This window comes from Garra rufa, chromosome 2, assembly GCF_049309525.1.
Source record: "Garra rufa chromosome 2, GarRuf1.0, whole genome shotgun sequence".
NCBI classification, from domain to species: domain Eukaryota; kingdom Metazoa; phylum Chordata; class Actinopteri; order Cypriniformes; family Cyprinidae; genus Garra; species Garra rufa.
Genome location: NC_133362.1, coordinates 53,808,334 through 53,820,830, shown reverse-complemented (window position 1 = coordinate 53,820,830; position 12,497 = coordinate 53,808,334). Strand labels below are relative to the sequence as shown.

General features: G+C 43.4%; 12 non-coding genes and 1 pseudogene across 12 annotated transcripts; 7 read left to right on the top strand and 6 right to left on the bottom strand.

Moving 5' to 3' along the window:
- Positions 1 to 67: 67 nt before the first annotated feature.
- trnay-gua (transfer RNA tyrosine (anticodon GUA)) lies at positions 68 to 154 on the top strand. The gene is given in 2 exon segments: positions 68 to 104; positions 119 to 154. It is a non-coding gene; the product is annotated as a tRNA-Tyr (tRNA).
- Positions 155 to 671: 517 nt separating this feature from the next.
- Positions 672 to 743, bottom strand: trnaw-cca (transfer RNA tryptophan (anticodon CCA)). Its single transcript has one exon. It is a non-coding gene; the product is annotated as a tRNA-Trp (tRNA).
- A 1,181-nt stretch (positions 744 to 1,924) lies between these two features.
- On the top strand, positions 1,925 to 2,011 carry trnay-gua (transfer RNA tyrosine (anticodon GUA)). The gene is given in 2 exon segments: positions 1,925 to 1,961; positions 1,976 to 2,011. It is a non-coding gene; the product is annotated as a tRNA-Tyr (tRNA).
- Positions 2,012 to 2,528: 517 nt separating this feature from the next.
- On the bottom strand, positions 2,529 to 2,601 carry trnaw-cca (transfer RNA tryptophan (anticodon CCA)). The gene has a single exon. It is a non-coding gene; the product is annotated as a tRNA-Trp (tRNA).
- A 1,180-nt stretch (positions 2,602 to 3,781) lies between these two features.
- Positions 3,782 to 3,868, top strand: trnay-gua (transfer RNA tyrosine (anticodon GUA)). The gene is given in 2 exon segments: positions 3,782 to 3,818; positions 3,833 to 3,868. It is a non-coding gene; the product is annotated as a tRNA-Tyr (tRNA).
- Positions 3,869 to 4,385: 517 nt separating this feature from the next.
- On the bottom strand, positions 4,386 to 4,458 carry trnaw-cca (transfer RNA tryptophan (anticodon CCA)). The gene has a single exon. It is a non-coding gene; the product is annotated as a tRNA-Trp (tRNA).
- Positions 4,459 to 5,638: 1,180 nt separating this feature from the next.
- Positions 5,639 to 5,725, top strand: trnay-gua (transfer RNA tyrosine (anticodon GUA)). Its single transcript is given in 2 exon segments — positions 5,639 to 5,675; positions 5,690 to 5,725. It is a non-coding gene; the product is annotated as a tRNA-Tyr (tRNA).
- A 517-nt stretch (positions 5,726 to 6,242) lies between these two features.
- Positions 6,243 to 6,315, bottom strand: trnaw-cca (transfer RNA tryptophan (anticodon CCA)). Its single transcript has one exon. It is a non-coding gene; the product is annotated as a tRNA-Trp (tRNA).
- Positions 6,316 to 6,879: 564 nt separating this feature from the next.
- Positions 6,880 to 6,966, top strand: trnay-gua (transfer RNA tyrosine (anticodon GUA)). The gene is given in 2 exon segments: positions 6,880 to 6,916; positions 6,931 to 6,966. It is a non-coding gene; the product is annotated as a tRNA-Tyr (tRNA).
- A 517-nt stretch (positions 6,967 to 7,483) lies between these two features.
- Positions 7,484 to 7,555, bottom strand: trnaw-cca (transfer RNA tryptophan (anticodon CCA)). The gene has a single exon. It is a non-coding gene; the product is annotated as a tRNA-Trp (tRNA).
- Positions 7,556 to 8,736: 1,181 nt separating this feature from the next.
- trnay-gua (transfer RNA tyrosine (anticodon GUA)) lies at positions 8,737 to 8,823 on the top strand. The gene is given in 2 exon segments: positions 8,737 to 8,773; positions 8,788 to 8,823. It is a non-coding gene; the product is annotated as a tRNA-Tyr (tRNA).
- A 517-nt stretch (positions 8,824 to 9,340) lies between these two features.
- trnaw-cca (transfer RNA tryptophan (anticodon CCA)) lies at positions 9,341 to 9,412 on the bottom strand. Its single transcript has one exon. It is a non-coding gene; the product is annotated as a tRNA-Trp (tRNA).
- Positions 9,413 to 9,826: 414 nt separating this feature from the next.
- LOC141326984 (small nucleolar RNA U3) lies at positions 9,827 to 10,004 on the top strand (annotated as a pseudogene).
- Positions 10,005 to 12,497: the final 2,493 nt, after the last annotated feature.

Below are 12,497 nucleotides of genomic sequence, written 5' to 3'. Positions count from 1 at the left end.
CCGTTGTACCCCAAGACACCACAAACCTATCTGGTGTTTCCTGCTTAAGCCACCTTTTGTCATCCTGCCTTCGATAGCTCAGCTGGTAGAGCGGAGGACTGTAGATGATACATTGGCTATCCTTAGGTCGCTGGTTCGATTCCGGCTCGAAGGAGCTGGCTTTTGAATTCGGCACGTAGATGTTTCCACGATTTCTTCAGAGATTGCAGGGCAAGATATGCAAAAGCAACACGTCAAGAGGCAGATCTGTCACAGTACACAATGACAGGAATGGTTATTACATGAGATCTCAGGCTTAATAAAAATAACAGGTCAAGATACAAATCTATCACAGTACACTGGTGATTTTCAATCCTGATCCTGGGGACCCCCTGCTCTGGGCTGTGTTTCCCAAAAGCGTTGCAATCCTTCATACAACGTAGACGCATTGAAACCAATAGAGTTGCAATCAACTTAGGCTTACGATGACTCTGGAAGACGCGGCCCTGCATTTTTGTCTGTCTCCTTTTTCTGACACACCCAGATGAGCTCATGGAGCTCTCTCCTAACTAGCTAATGATCTTAATCATGTGTGTTTAATAAGGGAGACATACAGAGCGGTGGGATTGGAAACCACTGCAGCACACAACGACAGGACTTCTTTTCACATTAGAAGTCAACAAGAAATCACGTGACCCCAACGTGATTTAAACACGCAACCTTCTGATCTGGAGTCAGACGCGCTACCGTTGCGCCACGAGGTCCTGAACCCAGAGGTGATGTATTTTGCTTAACCCCCTTGACACAGAATGCAACTCAGTAAATATACGGTGCTCAAGGAACACTCTTGATGTTGGACTTTATACTCAGGAGATCAAAAACAGATCGTCTGACCTCAAGGTGATTTGGAGCCAGACACTCTACCGTTGCACTACAAGATAGCGGAAAAATTATTTAGTGTTTCATGCTAAAGCACTTTGATAAACTATGCAAATCCGCTAGTCTTTACACTCACAAAGTCAAGAACAGTTCGCTTGACCTCAACTTAATTGGAACACGCAGCCTCCCGATCCGGGGTCAGGCGCACTCTGTCGCGGCCACGAGGTCGAGAAAACAAGTCGGCGTTCCTTGCTTAATTGCTTTGATTCAATTTGCAAATCAGTCACGGTAAAGGGCTGTAGACTTTATACTATGGATGTCAAGAAGAGATCAACTGATGTGATTGGAACCTGCAACCGTCTGATCTGGATTCAGCCAAGCTACCGTTGTACCCCAACAGTGTTGCCAGACGTACGATAATTATCGTATTTGTACCATAATTTTGACCTCTGTACGATGTACGATCAATAATACCACAATGTACGATAATTTCTGAATTTTGTGACACCATGGTCGTTGTAATTATAGAGCTTCTATTCTCAAAGATGTAGTTGTGTGGATCCTACGTCTACCTTCATGATTGTGAGGAGACGTGAACGTGGTGTTACGCATCCAATCTTACGTCTTCTCAACCAATCATCGTGGAGAATGGCTCTCTCTCACGAGCACAAGTTAACGTTCCTGTCGCACTTAGGTCAGTTGTTTCAAAACTGAGGTTGTTAGTTTAAAAATAAAGTATAGAAATTGAGTGCTGAAAAGGATAAATAGCTGTAACATCTAGATAAATAGCTGTATTTTGAACGTTTGACTCGGGTAAGATAATTAGTTTTTATCATTACAATAAGGTATAGAAAATGAGTGCTGAAAAGGACAATAGCTGTAACATCTAGATAAATAGCCGATCTTTATTTTGAACGTTTGACTTAAATATGATAATTTTCTCCCAAATACGATAATTTTGAGCTTCTGGTACGATACTTGGACATTTCCAATCTGGCAACACTGTACCCCAAGACACCACAAACCTATCTGGTGTTTCCTGCTTAAGCCACCTTTTGTCATCCTGCCTTCGATAGCTCAGCTGGTAGAGCGGAGGACTGTAGATGATAAATTGGCTATCCTTAGGTCGCTGGTTCGATTCCGGCTCGAAGGAGCTGGCTTTTGAATTCGGCACGTAGATGTTTCCACGATTTCTTCAGAGATTCCAGGGCAAGATATGCAAAAGTAACACGTCAAGAGGCAGATCTGTCACAGTACACAATGACAGGAATGGTTATTACATGAGATCTCAGGCTTAATAAAAATAACAGGTCAAGATACAAATCTATCACAGTACACTGGTGATTTTCAATCCTGATCCTGGGGACCCCCTGCTCTGGGCTGTGTTTCCCAAAAGGGTTGCAATCCTTCATACAACGTAGACGCATTGAAACCAATAGAGTTGCAATCAACTTAGGCTTACGATGACTCTGGAAGACGCGGCCCTGCATTTTTGTCTGTCTCCTTTTTCTGACACACCCAGATGAGCTCATGGAGCTCTCTCCTAACTAGCTAAGGATCTTAATCAGGTGTGTTTAATAAGGGAGACATACAGAGCGGTGGGATTGGAAACCACTGCAGCACACAACGACAGGACTTCTTTTCACATTAGAAGTCAACAAGAAATCACGTGAACCCGACGTGATTTGAACACGCAACCTTCTGATCTGGAGTCAGACGCGCTACCTTTGCGCCACGAGGTCCTGAACCCAGAGGTGATGTATTTTGCTTAACCCCCTTGACACAGAATGCAAATCAGTAAATATACGGTGCTCAAGGAACACTCTTGATGTTGGACTTTATACTCAGGAGATCAAAAACAGATCGTCTGACCTCAAGGTGATTTGGAGCCAGACACTCTACCGTTGCACTACAAGATAGCGGAAAAATTATTTAGTGTTTCATGCAAAAGCACTTTGATAAACTATGCAAATCCGCTAGTCTTTACACTCACAAAGTCAAGAACAGTTCGCTTGAACTCAACATAATTGGAACACGCAACCTCCCGATCCGGGGTCAGGCGCACTCTGTCGCGGCCACGAGGTCGAGAAAACAAGTCGGCGTTCCTTGCTTAATTGCTTTGATTCAATTTGCAAATCAGTCACGGTAAAGGGCTGTAGACTTTATACTATGGATGTCAAGAAGAGATCAACTGATGTGATTGGAACCTGCAACCGTCTGATCTGGATTCAGCCAAGCTACCGTTGTACCCCAACAGTGTTGCCAGACGTACGATAATTATCGTATTTGTACCATAATTTTGACCTCTGTACGATGTACGATCAATAATACCACAATGTACGATAATTTCTGAATTTTGTGACACCATGGTCGTTGTAATTATAGAGCTTCTATTCTCAAAGATGTAGTTGTGTGGATCCTACGTCTACCTTCATGATTGTGAGGAGACGTGAACGTGGTGTTACGCATCCAATCTTACGTCTTCTCAACCAATCATCGTGGAGAATGGCTCTCTCTCACGAGCACAAGTTAACGTTCCTGTCGCACTTAGGTCAGTTGTTTCAAAACTGAGGTTGTTAGTTTAAAAATAAAGTATAGAAATTGAGTGCTGAAAAGGATAAATAGCTGTAACATCTAGATAAATAGCTGTATTTTGAACGTTTGACTCGGGTAAGATAATTAGTTTTTATCATTACAATAAGGTATAGAAAATGAGTGCTGAAAAGGACAATAGCTGTAACATCTAGATAAATAGCCGATCTTTATTTTGAACGTTTGACTTAAATATGATAATTTTCTCCCAAATACGATAATTTTGAGCTTCTGGTACGATACTTGGACATTTCCAATCTGGCAACACTGTACCCCAAGACACCACAAACCTATCTGGTGTTTCCTGCTTAAGCCACCTTTTGTCATCCTGCCTTCGATAGCTCAGCTGGTAGAGCGGAGGACTGTAGATGATAAATTGGCTATCCTTAGGTCGCTGGTTCGATTCCGGCTCGAAGGAGCTGGCTTTTGAATTCGGCACGTAGATGTTTCCACGATTTCTTCAGAGATTCCAGGGCAAGATATGCAAAAGTAACACGTCAAGAGGCAGATCTGTCACAGTACACAATGACAGGAATGGTTATTACATGAGATCTCAGGCTTAATAAAAATAACAGGTCAAGATACAAATCTATCACAGTACACTGGTGATTTTCAATCCTGATCCTGGGGACCCCCTGCTCTGGGCTGTGTTTCCCAAAAGGGTTGCAATCCTTCATACAACGTAGACGCATTGAAACCAATAGAGTTGCAATCAACTTAGGCTTACGATGACTCTGGAAGACGCGGCCCTGCATTTTTGTCTGTCTCCTTTTTCTGACACACCCAGATGAGCTCATGGAGCTCTCTCCTAACTAGCTAAGGATCTTAATCAGGTGTGTTTAATAAGGGAGACATACAGAGCGGTGGGATTGGAAACCACTGCAGCACACAACGACAGGACTTCTTTTCACATTAGAAGTCAACAAGAAATCACGTGAACCCGACGTGATTTGAACACGCAACCTTCTGATCTGGAGTCAGACGCGCTACCTTTGCGCCACGAGGTCCTGAACCCAGAGGTGATGTATTTTGCTTAACCCCCTTGACACAGAATGCAAATCAGTAAATATACGGTGCTCAAGGAACACTCTTGATGTTGGACTTTATACTCAGGAGATCAAAAACAGATCGTCTGACCTCAAGGTGATTTGGAGCCAGACACTCTACCGTTGCACTACAAGATAGCGGAAAAATTATTTAGTGTTTCATGCAAAAGCACTTTGATAAACTATGCAAATCCGCTAGTCTTTACACTCACAAAGTCAAGAACAGTTCGCTTGAACTCAACATAATTGGAACACGCAACCTCCCGATCCGGGGTCAGGCGCACTCTGTCGCGGCCACGAGGTCGAGAAAACAAGTCGGCGTTCCTTGCTTAATTGCTTTGATTCAATTTGCAAATCAGTCACGGTAAAGGGCTGTAGACTTTATACTATGGATGTCAAGAAGAGATCAACTGATGTGATTGGAACCTGCAACCGTCTGATCTGGATTCAGCCAAGCTACCGTTGTACCCCAACAGTGTTGCCAGACGTACGATAATTATCGTATTTGTACCATAATTTTGACCTCTGTACGATGTACGATCAATAATACCACAATGTACGATAATTTCTGAATTTTGTGACACCATGGTCGTTGTAATTATAGAGCTTCTATTCTCAAAGATGTAGTTGTGTGGATCCTACGTCTACCTTCATGATTGTGAGGAGACGTGAACGTGGTGTTACGCATCCAATCTTACGTCTTCTCAACCAATCATCGTGGAGAATGGCTCTCTCTCACGAGCACAAGTTAACGTTCCTGTCGCACTTAGGTCAGTTGTTTCAAAACTGAGGTTGTTAGTTTAAAAATAAAGTATAGAAATTGAGTGCTGAAAAGGATAAATAGCTGTAACATCTAGATAAATAGCTGTATTTTGAACGTTTGACTCGGGTAAGATAATTAGTTTTTATCATTACAATAAGGTATAGAAAATGAGTGCTGAAAAGGACAATAGCTGTAACATCTAGATAAATAGCCGATCTTTATTTTGAACGTTTGACTTAAATATGATAATTTTCTCCCAAATACGATAATTTTGAGCTTCTGGTACGATACTTGGACATTTCCAATCTGGCAACACTGTACCCCAAGACACCACAAACCTATCTGGTGTTTCCTGCTTAAGCCACCTTTTGTCATCCTGCCTTCGATAGCTCAGCTGGTAGAGCGGAGGACTGTAGATGATAAATTGGCTATCCTTAGGTCGCTGGTTCGATTCCGGCTCGAAGGAGCTGGCTTTTGAATTCGGCACGTAGATGTTTCCACGATTTCTTCAGAGATTCCAGGGCAAGATATGCAAAAGTAACACGTCAAGAGGCAGATCTGTCACAGTACACAATGACAGGAATGGTTATTACATGAGATCTCAGGCTTAATAAAAATAACAGGTCAAGATACAAATCTATCACAGTACACTGGTGATTTTCAATCCTGATCCTGGGGACCCCCTGCTCTGGGCTGTGTTTCCCAAAAGGGTTGCAATCCTTCATACAACGTAGACGCATTGAAACCAATAGAGTTGCAATCAACTTAGGCTTACGATGACTCTGGAAGACGCGGCCCTGCATTTTTGTCTGTCTCCTTTTTCTGACACACCCAGATGAGCTCATGGAGCTCTCTCCTAACTAGCTAAGGATCTTAATCAGGTGTGTTTAATAAGGGAGACATACAGAGCGGTGGGATTGGAAACCACTGCAGCACACAACGACAGGACTTCTTTTCACATTAGAAGTCAACAAGAAATCACGTGAACCCGACGTGATTTGAACACGCAACCTTCTGATCTGGAGTCAGACGCGCTACCTTTGCGCCACGAGGTCCAGAACCCAGAGGTGATGTATTTTGCTTAACCCCCTTGACACAGAATGCAAATCAGTAAATATACGGTGCTCAAGGAACACTCTTGATGTTGGACTTTATACTCAGGAGATCAAAAACAGATCGTCTGACCTCAAGGTGATTTGGAGCCAGACACTCTACCGTTGCACTACAAGATAGCGGAAAAATTATTTAGTGTTTCATGCAAAAGCACTTTGATAAACTATGCAAATCCGCTAGTCTTTACACTCACAAAGTCAAGAACAGTTCGCTTGAACTCAACATAATTGGAACACGCAACCTCCCGATCCGGGGTCAGGCGCACTCTGTCGCGGCCACGAGGTCGAGAAAACAAGTCGGCGTTCCTTGCTTAATTGCTTTGATTCAATTTGCAAATCAGTCACGGTAAAGGGCTGTAGACTTTATACTATGGATGTCAAGAAGAGATCAACTGATGTGATTGGAACATGCAACCGTCTGATCTGGATTCAGCCAAGCTACCGTTGTACCCCAAGACACCACAAACCTATCTGGTGTTTCCTGCTTAAGCCACCTTTTGTCATCCTGCCTTCGATAGCTCAGCTGGTAGAGCGGAGGACTGTAGATGATACATTGGCTATCCTTAGGTCGCTGGTTCGATTCCGGCTCGAAGGAGCTGGCTTTTGAATTCGGCACGTAGATGTTTCCACGATTTCTTCAGAGATTGCAGGGCAAGATATGCAAAAGCAACACGTCAAGAGGCAGATCTGTCACAGTACACAATGACAGGAATGGTTATTACATGAGATCTCAGGCTTAATAAAAATAACAGGTCAAGATACAAATCTATCACAGTACACTGGTGATTTTCAATCCTGATCCTGGGGACCCCCTGCTCTGGGCTGTGTTTCCCAAAAGCATTGCAATCCTTCATACAACGTAGACGCATTGAAACCAATAGAGTTGCAATCAATTTAGGCTTACGATGACTCTGGAAGATGCGGCCCTGCATTTTTGTCTGTCTCCTTTTTCTGACACACCCAGATGAGCTCATGGAGCTCTCTCCTAACTAGCTAATGATCTTAATCAGGTGTGTTTAATAAGGGAGACATACAGAGCGGTGGGATTGGAAACCACTGCAGCACACAACGACAGGACTTCTTTTCACATTAGAAGTCAACAAGAAATCACGTGACCCTGACGTGATTTGAACACGCAACCTTCTGATCTGGAGTCAGACGCGCTACCGTTGCGCCACGAGGTCCTGAACCCAGAGGTGATGTATTTTGCTTAACCCCCTTGACACAGAATGCAACTCAGTAAATATACGGTGCTCAAGGAACACTCTTGATGTTGGACTTTATACTCAGGAGATCAAAAACAGATCGTCTGACCTCAAGGTGATTTGGAGCCAGACACTCTACCGTTGCACTACAAGATAGCGGAAAAATTATTTAGTGTTTCATGCTAAAGCACTTTGATAAACTATGCAAATCCGCTAGTCTTTACACTCACAAAGTCAAGAACAGTTCGCTTGACCTCAACTTAATTGGAACACGCAGCCTCCCGATCCGGGGTCAGGCGCACTCTGTCGCGGCCACGAGGTCGAGAAAACAAGTCGGCGTTCCTTGCTTAATTGCTTTGATTCAATTTGCAAATCAGTCACGGTAAAGGGCTGTAGACTTTATACTATGGATGTCAAGAAGAGATCAACTGATGTGATTGGAACCTGCAACCGTCTGATCTGGATTCAGCCAAGCTACCGTTGTACCCCAACAGTGTTGCCAGACGTACGATAATTATCGTATTTGTACCATAATTTTGACCTCTGTACGATGTACGATCAATAATACCACAATGTACGATAATTTCTGAATTTTGTGACACCATGGTCGTTGTAATTATAGAGCTTCTATTCTCAAAGATGTAGTTGTGTGGATCCTACGTCTACCTTCATGATTGTGAGGAGACGTGAACGTGGTGTTACGCATCCAATCTTACGTCTTCTCAACCAATCATCGTGGAGAATGGCTCTCTCTCACGAGCACAAGTTAACGTTCCTGTCGCACTTAGGTCAGTTGTTTCAAAACTGAGGTTGTTAGTTTAAAAATAAAGTATAGAAATTGAGTGCTGAAAAGGATAAATAGCTGTAACATCTAGATAAATAGCTGTATTTTGAACGTTTGACTCGGGTAAGATAATTAGTTTTTATCATTACAATAAGGTATAGAAAATGAGTGCTGAAAAGGACAATAGCTGTAACATCTAGATAAATAGCCGATCTTTATTTTGAACGTTTGACTTAAATATGATAATTTTCTCCCAAATACGATAATTTTGAGCTTCTGGTACGATACTTGGACATTTCCAATCTGGCAACACTGTACCCCAAGACACCACAAACCTATCTGGTGTTTCCTGCTTAAGCCACCTTTTGTCATCCTGCCTTCGATAGCTCAGCTGGTAGAGCGGAGGACTGTAGATGATACATTGGCTATCCTTAGGTCGCTGGTTCGATTCCGGCTCGAAGGAGCTGGCTTTTGAATTCGGCACGTAGATGTTTCCACGATTTCTTCAGAGATTCCAGGGCAAGATATGCAAAAGCAACACGTCAAGAGGCAGATCTGTCACAGTACACAATGACAGGAATGGTTATTACATGAGATCTCAGGCTTAATAAAAATAACAGGTCAAGATACAAATCTATCACAGTACACTGGTGATTTTCAATCCTGATCCTGGGGACCCCCTGCTCTGGGCTGTGTTTCCCAAAAGCGTTGCAATCCTTCATACAACGTAGACGCATTGAAACCAATAGAGTTGCAATCAACTTAGGCTTACGATGACTCTGGAAGACGCGGCCCTGCATTTTTGTCTGTCTCCTTTTTCTGACACACCCAGATGAGCTCATGGAGCTCTCTCCTAACTAGCTAATGATCTTAATCAGGTGTGTTTAATAAGGGAGACATACAGAGCGGTGGGATTGGAAACCACTGCAGCACACAACGACAGGACTTCTTTTCACATTAGAAGTCAACAAGAAATCACGTGACCCCGACGTGATTTGAACACGCAACCTTCTGATCTGGAGTCAGACGCGCTACCTTTGCGCCACGAGGTCCTGAACCCAGAGGTGATGTATTTTGCTTAACCCCCTTGACACAGAATGCAAATCAGTAAATATACGGTGCTCAAGGAACACTCTTGATGTTGGACTTTATACTCAGGAGATCAAAAACAGATCGTCTGACCTCAAGGTGATTTGGAGCCAGACACTCTACCGTTGCACTACAAGATAGCGGAAAAATTATTTAGTGTTTCATGCAAAAGCACTTTGATAAACTATGCAAATCCGCTAGTCTTTACACTCACAAAGTCAAGAACAGTTCGCTTGAACTCAACATAATTGGAACACGCAACCTCCCGATCCGGGGTCAGGCGCACTCTGTCGCGGCCACGAGGTCGAGAAAACAAGTCGGCGTTCCTTGCTTAATTGCTTTGATTCAATTTGCAAATCAGTCACGGTAAAGGGCTGTAGACTATACTATGGATGTCAAGAAGAGATCTGGATTCAGCCAAGTACTTATCTCCACGTCAGATTCCAGCGTGAATCGGGTGTGGAGTAATGGTTTATTTCGTATGCTCCACACCATTGATGAACGTTCTGTGTGGCATTTATGCAGCATAGAAGAAGAGAGTATGATCAGAGTGGTCTTTGAAAATTGTAAATATCAGATCAAAAATCTTGTGAGTAGTTGCGATTGACTGTTTAGCTCATAATTGGTGTATATCTGATGAAACTACTTTTTTTAATCTTTTTTTTTTATTTTACATTTTTGTTGGTGGGTGTCACCATCCTTGAGATTCAGAATGTCAGGATAAGATGTCAGCTGGTTCTATCAACTTAAAGTTGCCATAAAATGCATTGACAGAATATTTTAATTTGTTCTTTGATGTCTATATAGAAGGTATATGGCATAGGAAAGGGCAAACAATCTCCAGAAACGGTTTTACAGGACCATTTACAACCCTAGGATTTGTTCCTAGAATGAAATGCTCTGTTATTGCCTTTTTTGGAAGCTTCATGAATATTAATGAGCTCTGCTCCGATTGGCTGTTTCACAGAGCTGCTCATCTCTATAGCTGGCACATTGATAAAAAATATATATTTAATTAGGAGCTCTAGCCGCTTTTAATATGTGGTTTGTTGAATCTGCCGTTTTGAATCGCAGACATTTTAGTCTCATTACTGTGATCCATGTGCTCTGTGTAAAGTTATAATGCAGAGGGAGCTCTTCTTACCACACAAGTTCAGCTGCTTCTCGGTGATACTCTTGATCTGTAAATCATTCGCCATCATCAGCGCAGTTATTTCTCCATCATTCACCATCATCAGCACAGTCATCTCTCTGTTTATGTGGTAAGTGATATCTTTTGTACTGCAATGTAACAGGATAGTGCTAGCATTAAGCTAACCGTGTCCCTTCAGTGGCTTGCCTTGTTTTACTGATGTACTGACGTTACCGATGATTGGGCGATGCAAATGTTGGAGGCGTAATTATTAACGATCCCGGGACTGTTGCGTAACAGTCGGTGTTATGTTGGAATTGACATATAAATCTAGTGTTCTCAAAAGACCACCGAAAAATAGAAGATTTATCCTTATCCTTATATAGATTTATCCTTGATTTCCATAAGAAAGGTGCCCCAAATTGGTGGAAAATCACATCTCAACCATACGCTATCCAAAGCATTGAACCGCCTTCACGCGGCAAGACAGAACATGTTGTTGGCCTGCACTGCTGGGTCAAACTGCGCTTCCCAAAAACACATTGGGTCAAAACTGACAGAAGAAAACTCTAAGCGTGCTCTAAGCCCTACCCACGGGACGGCTCGACAGTCTCGCACAACGCGAGAGCCTCCGTTTCGCCTGTGTCATTTGGGAGCCGATGAAAACTGGCTCCGACCCGGTAAAGGAAACTATAACCAGCCCGACTAGCTCAGTCGGTAGAGCGTGAGACTCTTAATCTCAGGTTTGTGAGTTCGAGCCCCACGTTGGGCACCTCTGTTGGCTCTCTTTCTTCCCAACAGGGTGGCGGGCTCCAGCGTGCCCATTCGCCGCACAGGCTAAGTGGATTTTGCGAGCTCCGGAAACATCTTTCAAAACAGCCTGTTAGTACGTGCGATTCTAATCCCTAACCCTTCCTTTTACAACCGTGATCCGGCGGCAGCAGACACACAACGGCTGTCTCTGTGGCGCCTACCTGGAGCAGGATCGTCTGTTTCCACGGCCGTCTCCTCGTCCAATCGCCGATCTCGCCGTCCATTGTGAGAATGGACGAGAGCCAATCGCGTCGCTCGCCATCCATTGTGAGAATGGACGAGAGCCAATCGCGTCGCTCGCCGTCCATTGTGAGAATGGACGAGAGCCAATCGCATCGCTCGAGCTCCATTGTTGAGAGCCACTCACCGCGCTTAGTTTCATTCTAAGTCAGGTTCAAAAATCAGACGAACGGAATATAGGATAACTTTTCAAAGTAAGTAATACATGTTTTCTACTTTCTTCCTCTCTGTTTACAATGTTCTCAACTGGTAACTCGTTACGTTTTCGTCCTTCGTTCATCCGTGTTTGGCGTTCACAAACTTTTGACTCGCGAATTGCGCATAATGAAACACTGTTTAAATGTAATCTAACTTTCTAAAGTCCATTTACTCATTCTAAAGTTCGATTTAAATGGGGGAAAAACGCGTTTCAGCTGTAAGTGCAGTCATCCCTTATGACAATTTACCTTGTTTTTACTATAGTAAAAGCGTAGTAACCATGTTGTGTTTTTGGCTGATCGATTACAACTGTATGAACACAGTCTTACTATAAATGAAAATCTGAATGAACAGCAACAACAAAAAACGTTGTGCTTGTGTTTGTCGTCATTTACCATGGCTTTCCCTGGTGAAAAAACCAGCTAAAACCAGCCTAGGCTGGTTGGCTGGTTTTAGCTGGTCAACCAGCCTGGTTTTAGCTGGTCATAGCTGGGAGGCAGGCTGGTTTTAGAGGGGTTTTGGCCATTTTTCCAGCCTGGCCAGGCTGGTCAGGCTGGTCTTAGCTGGTCAGGCTGGGAAACCACCAGCTAAAACCAGCCTGACCAGCCTGGCCAGGCTGGGAGACCAGCTAAAACCAGCCATTTCCAGCTTAAACCAGCTAAGAC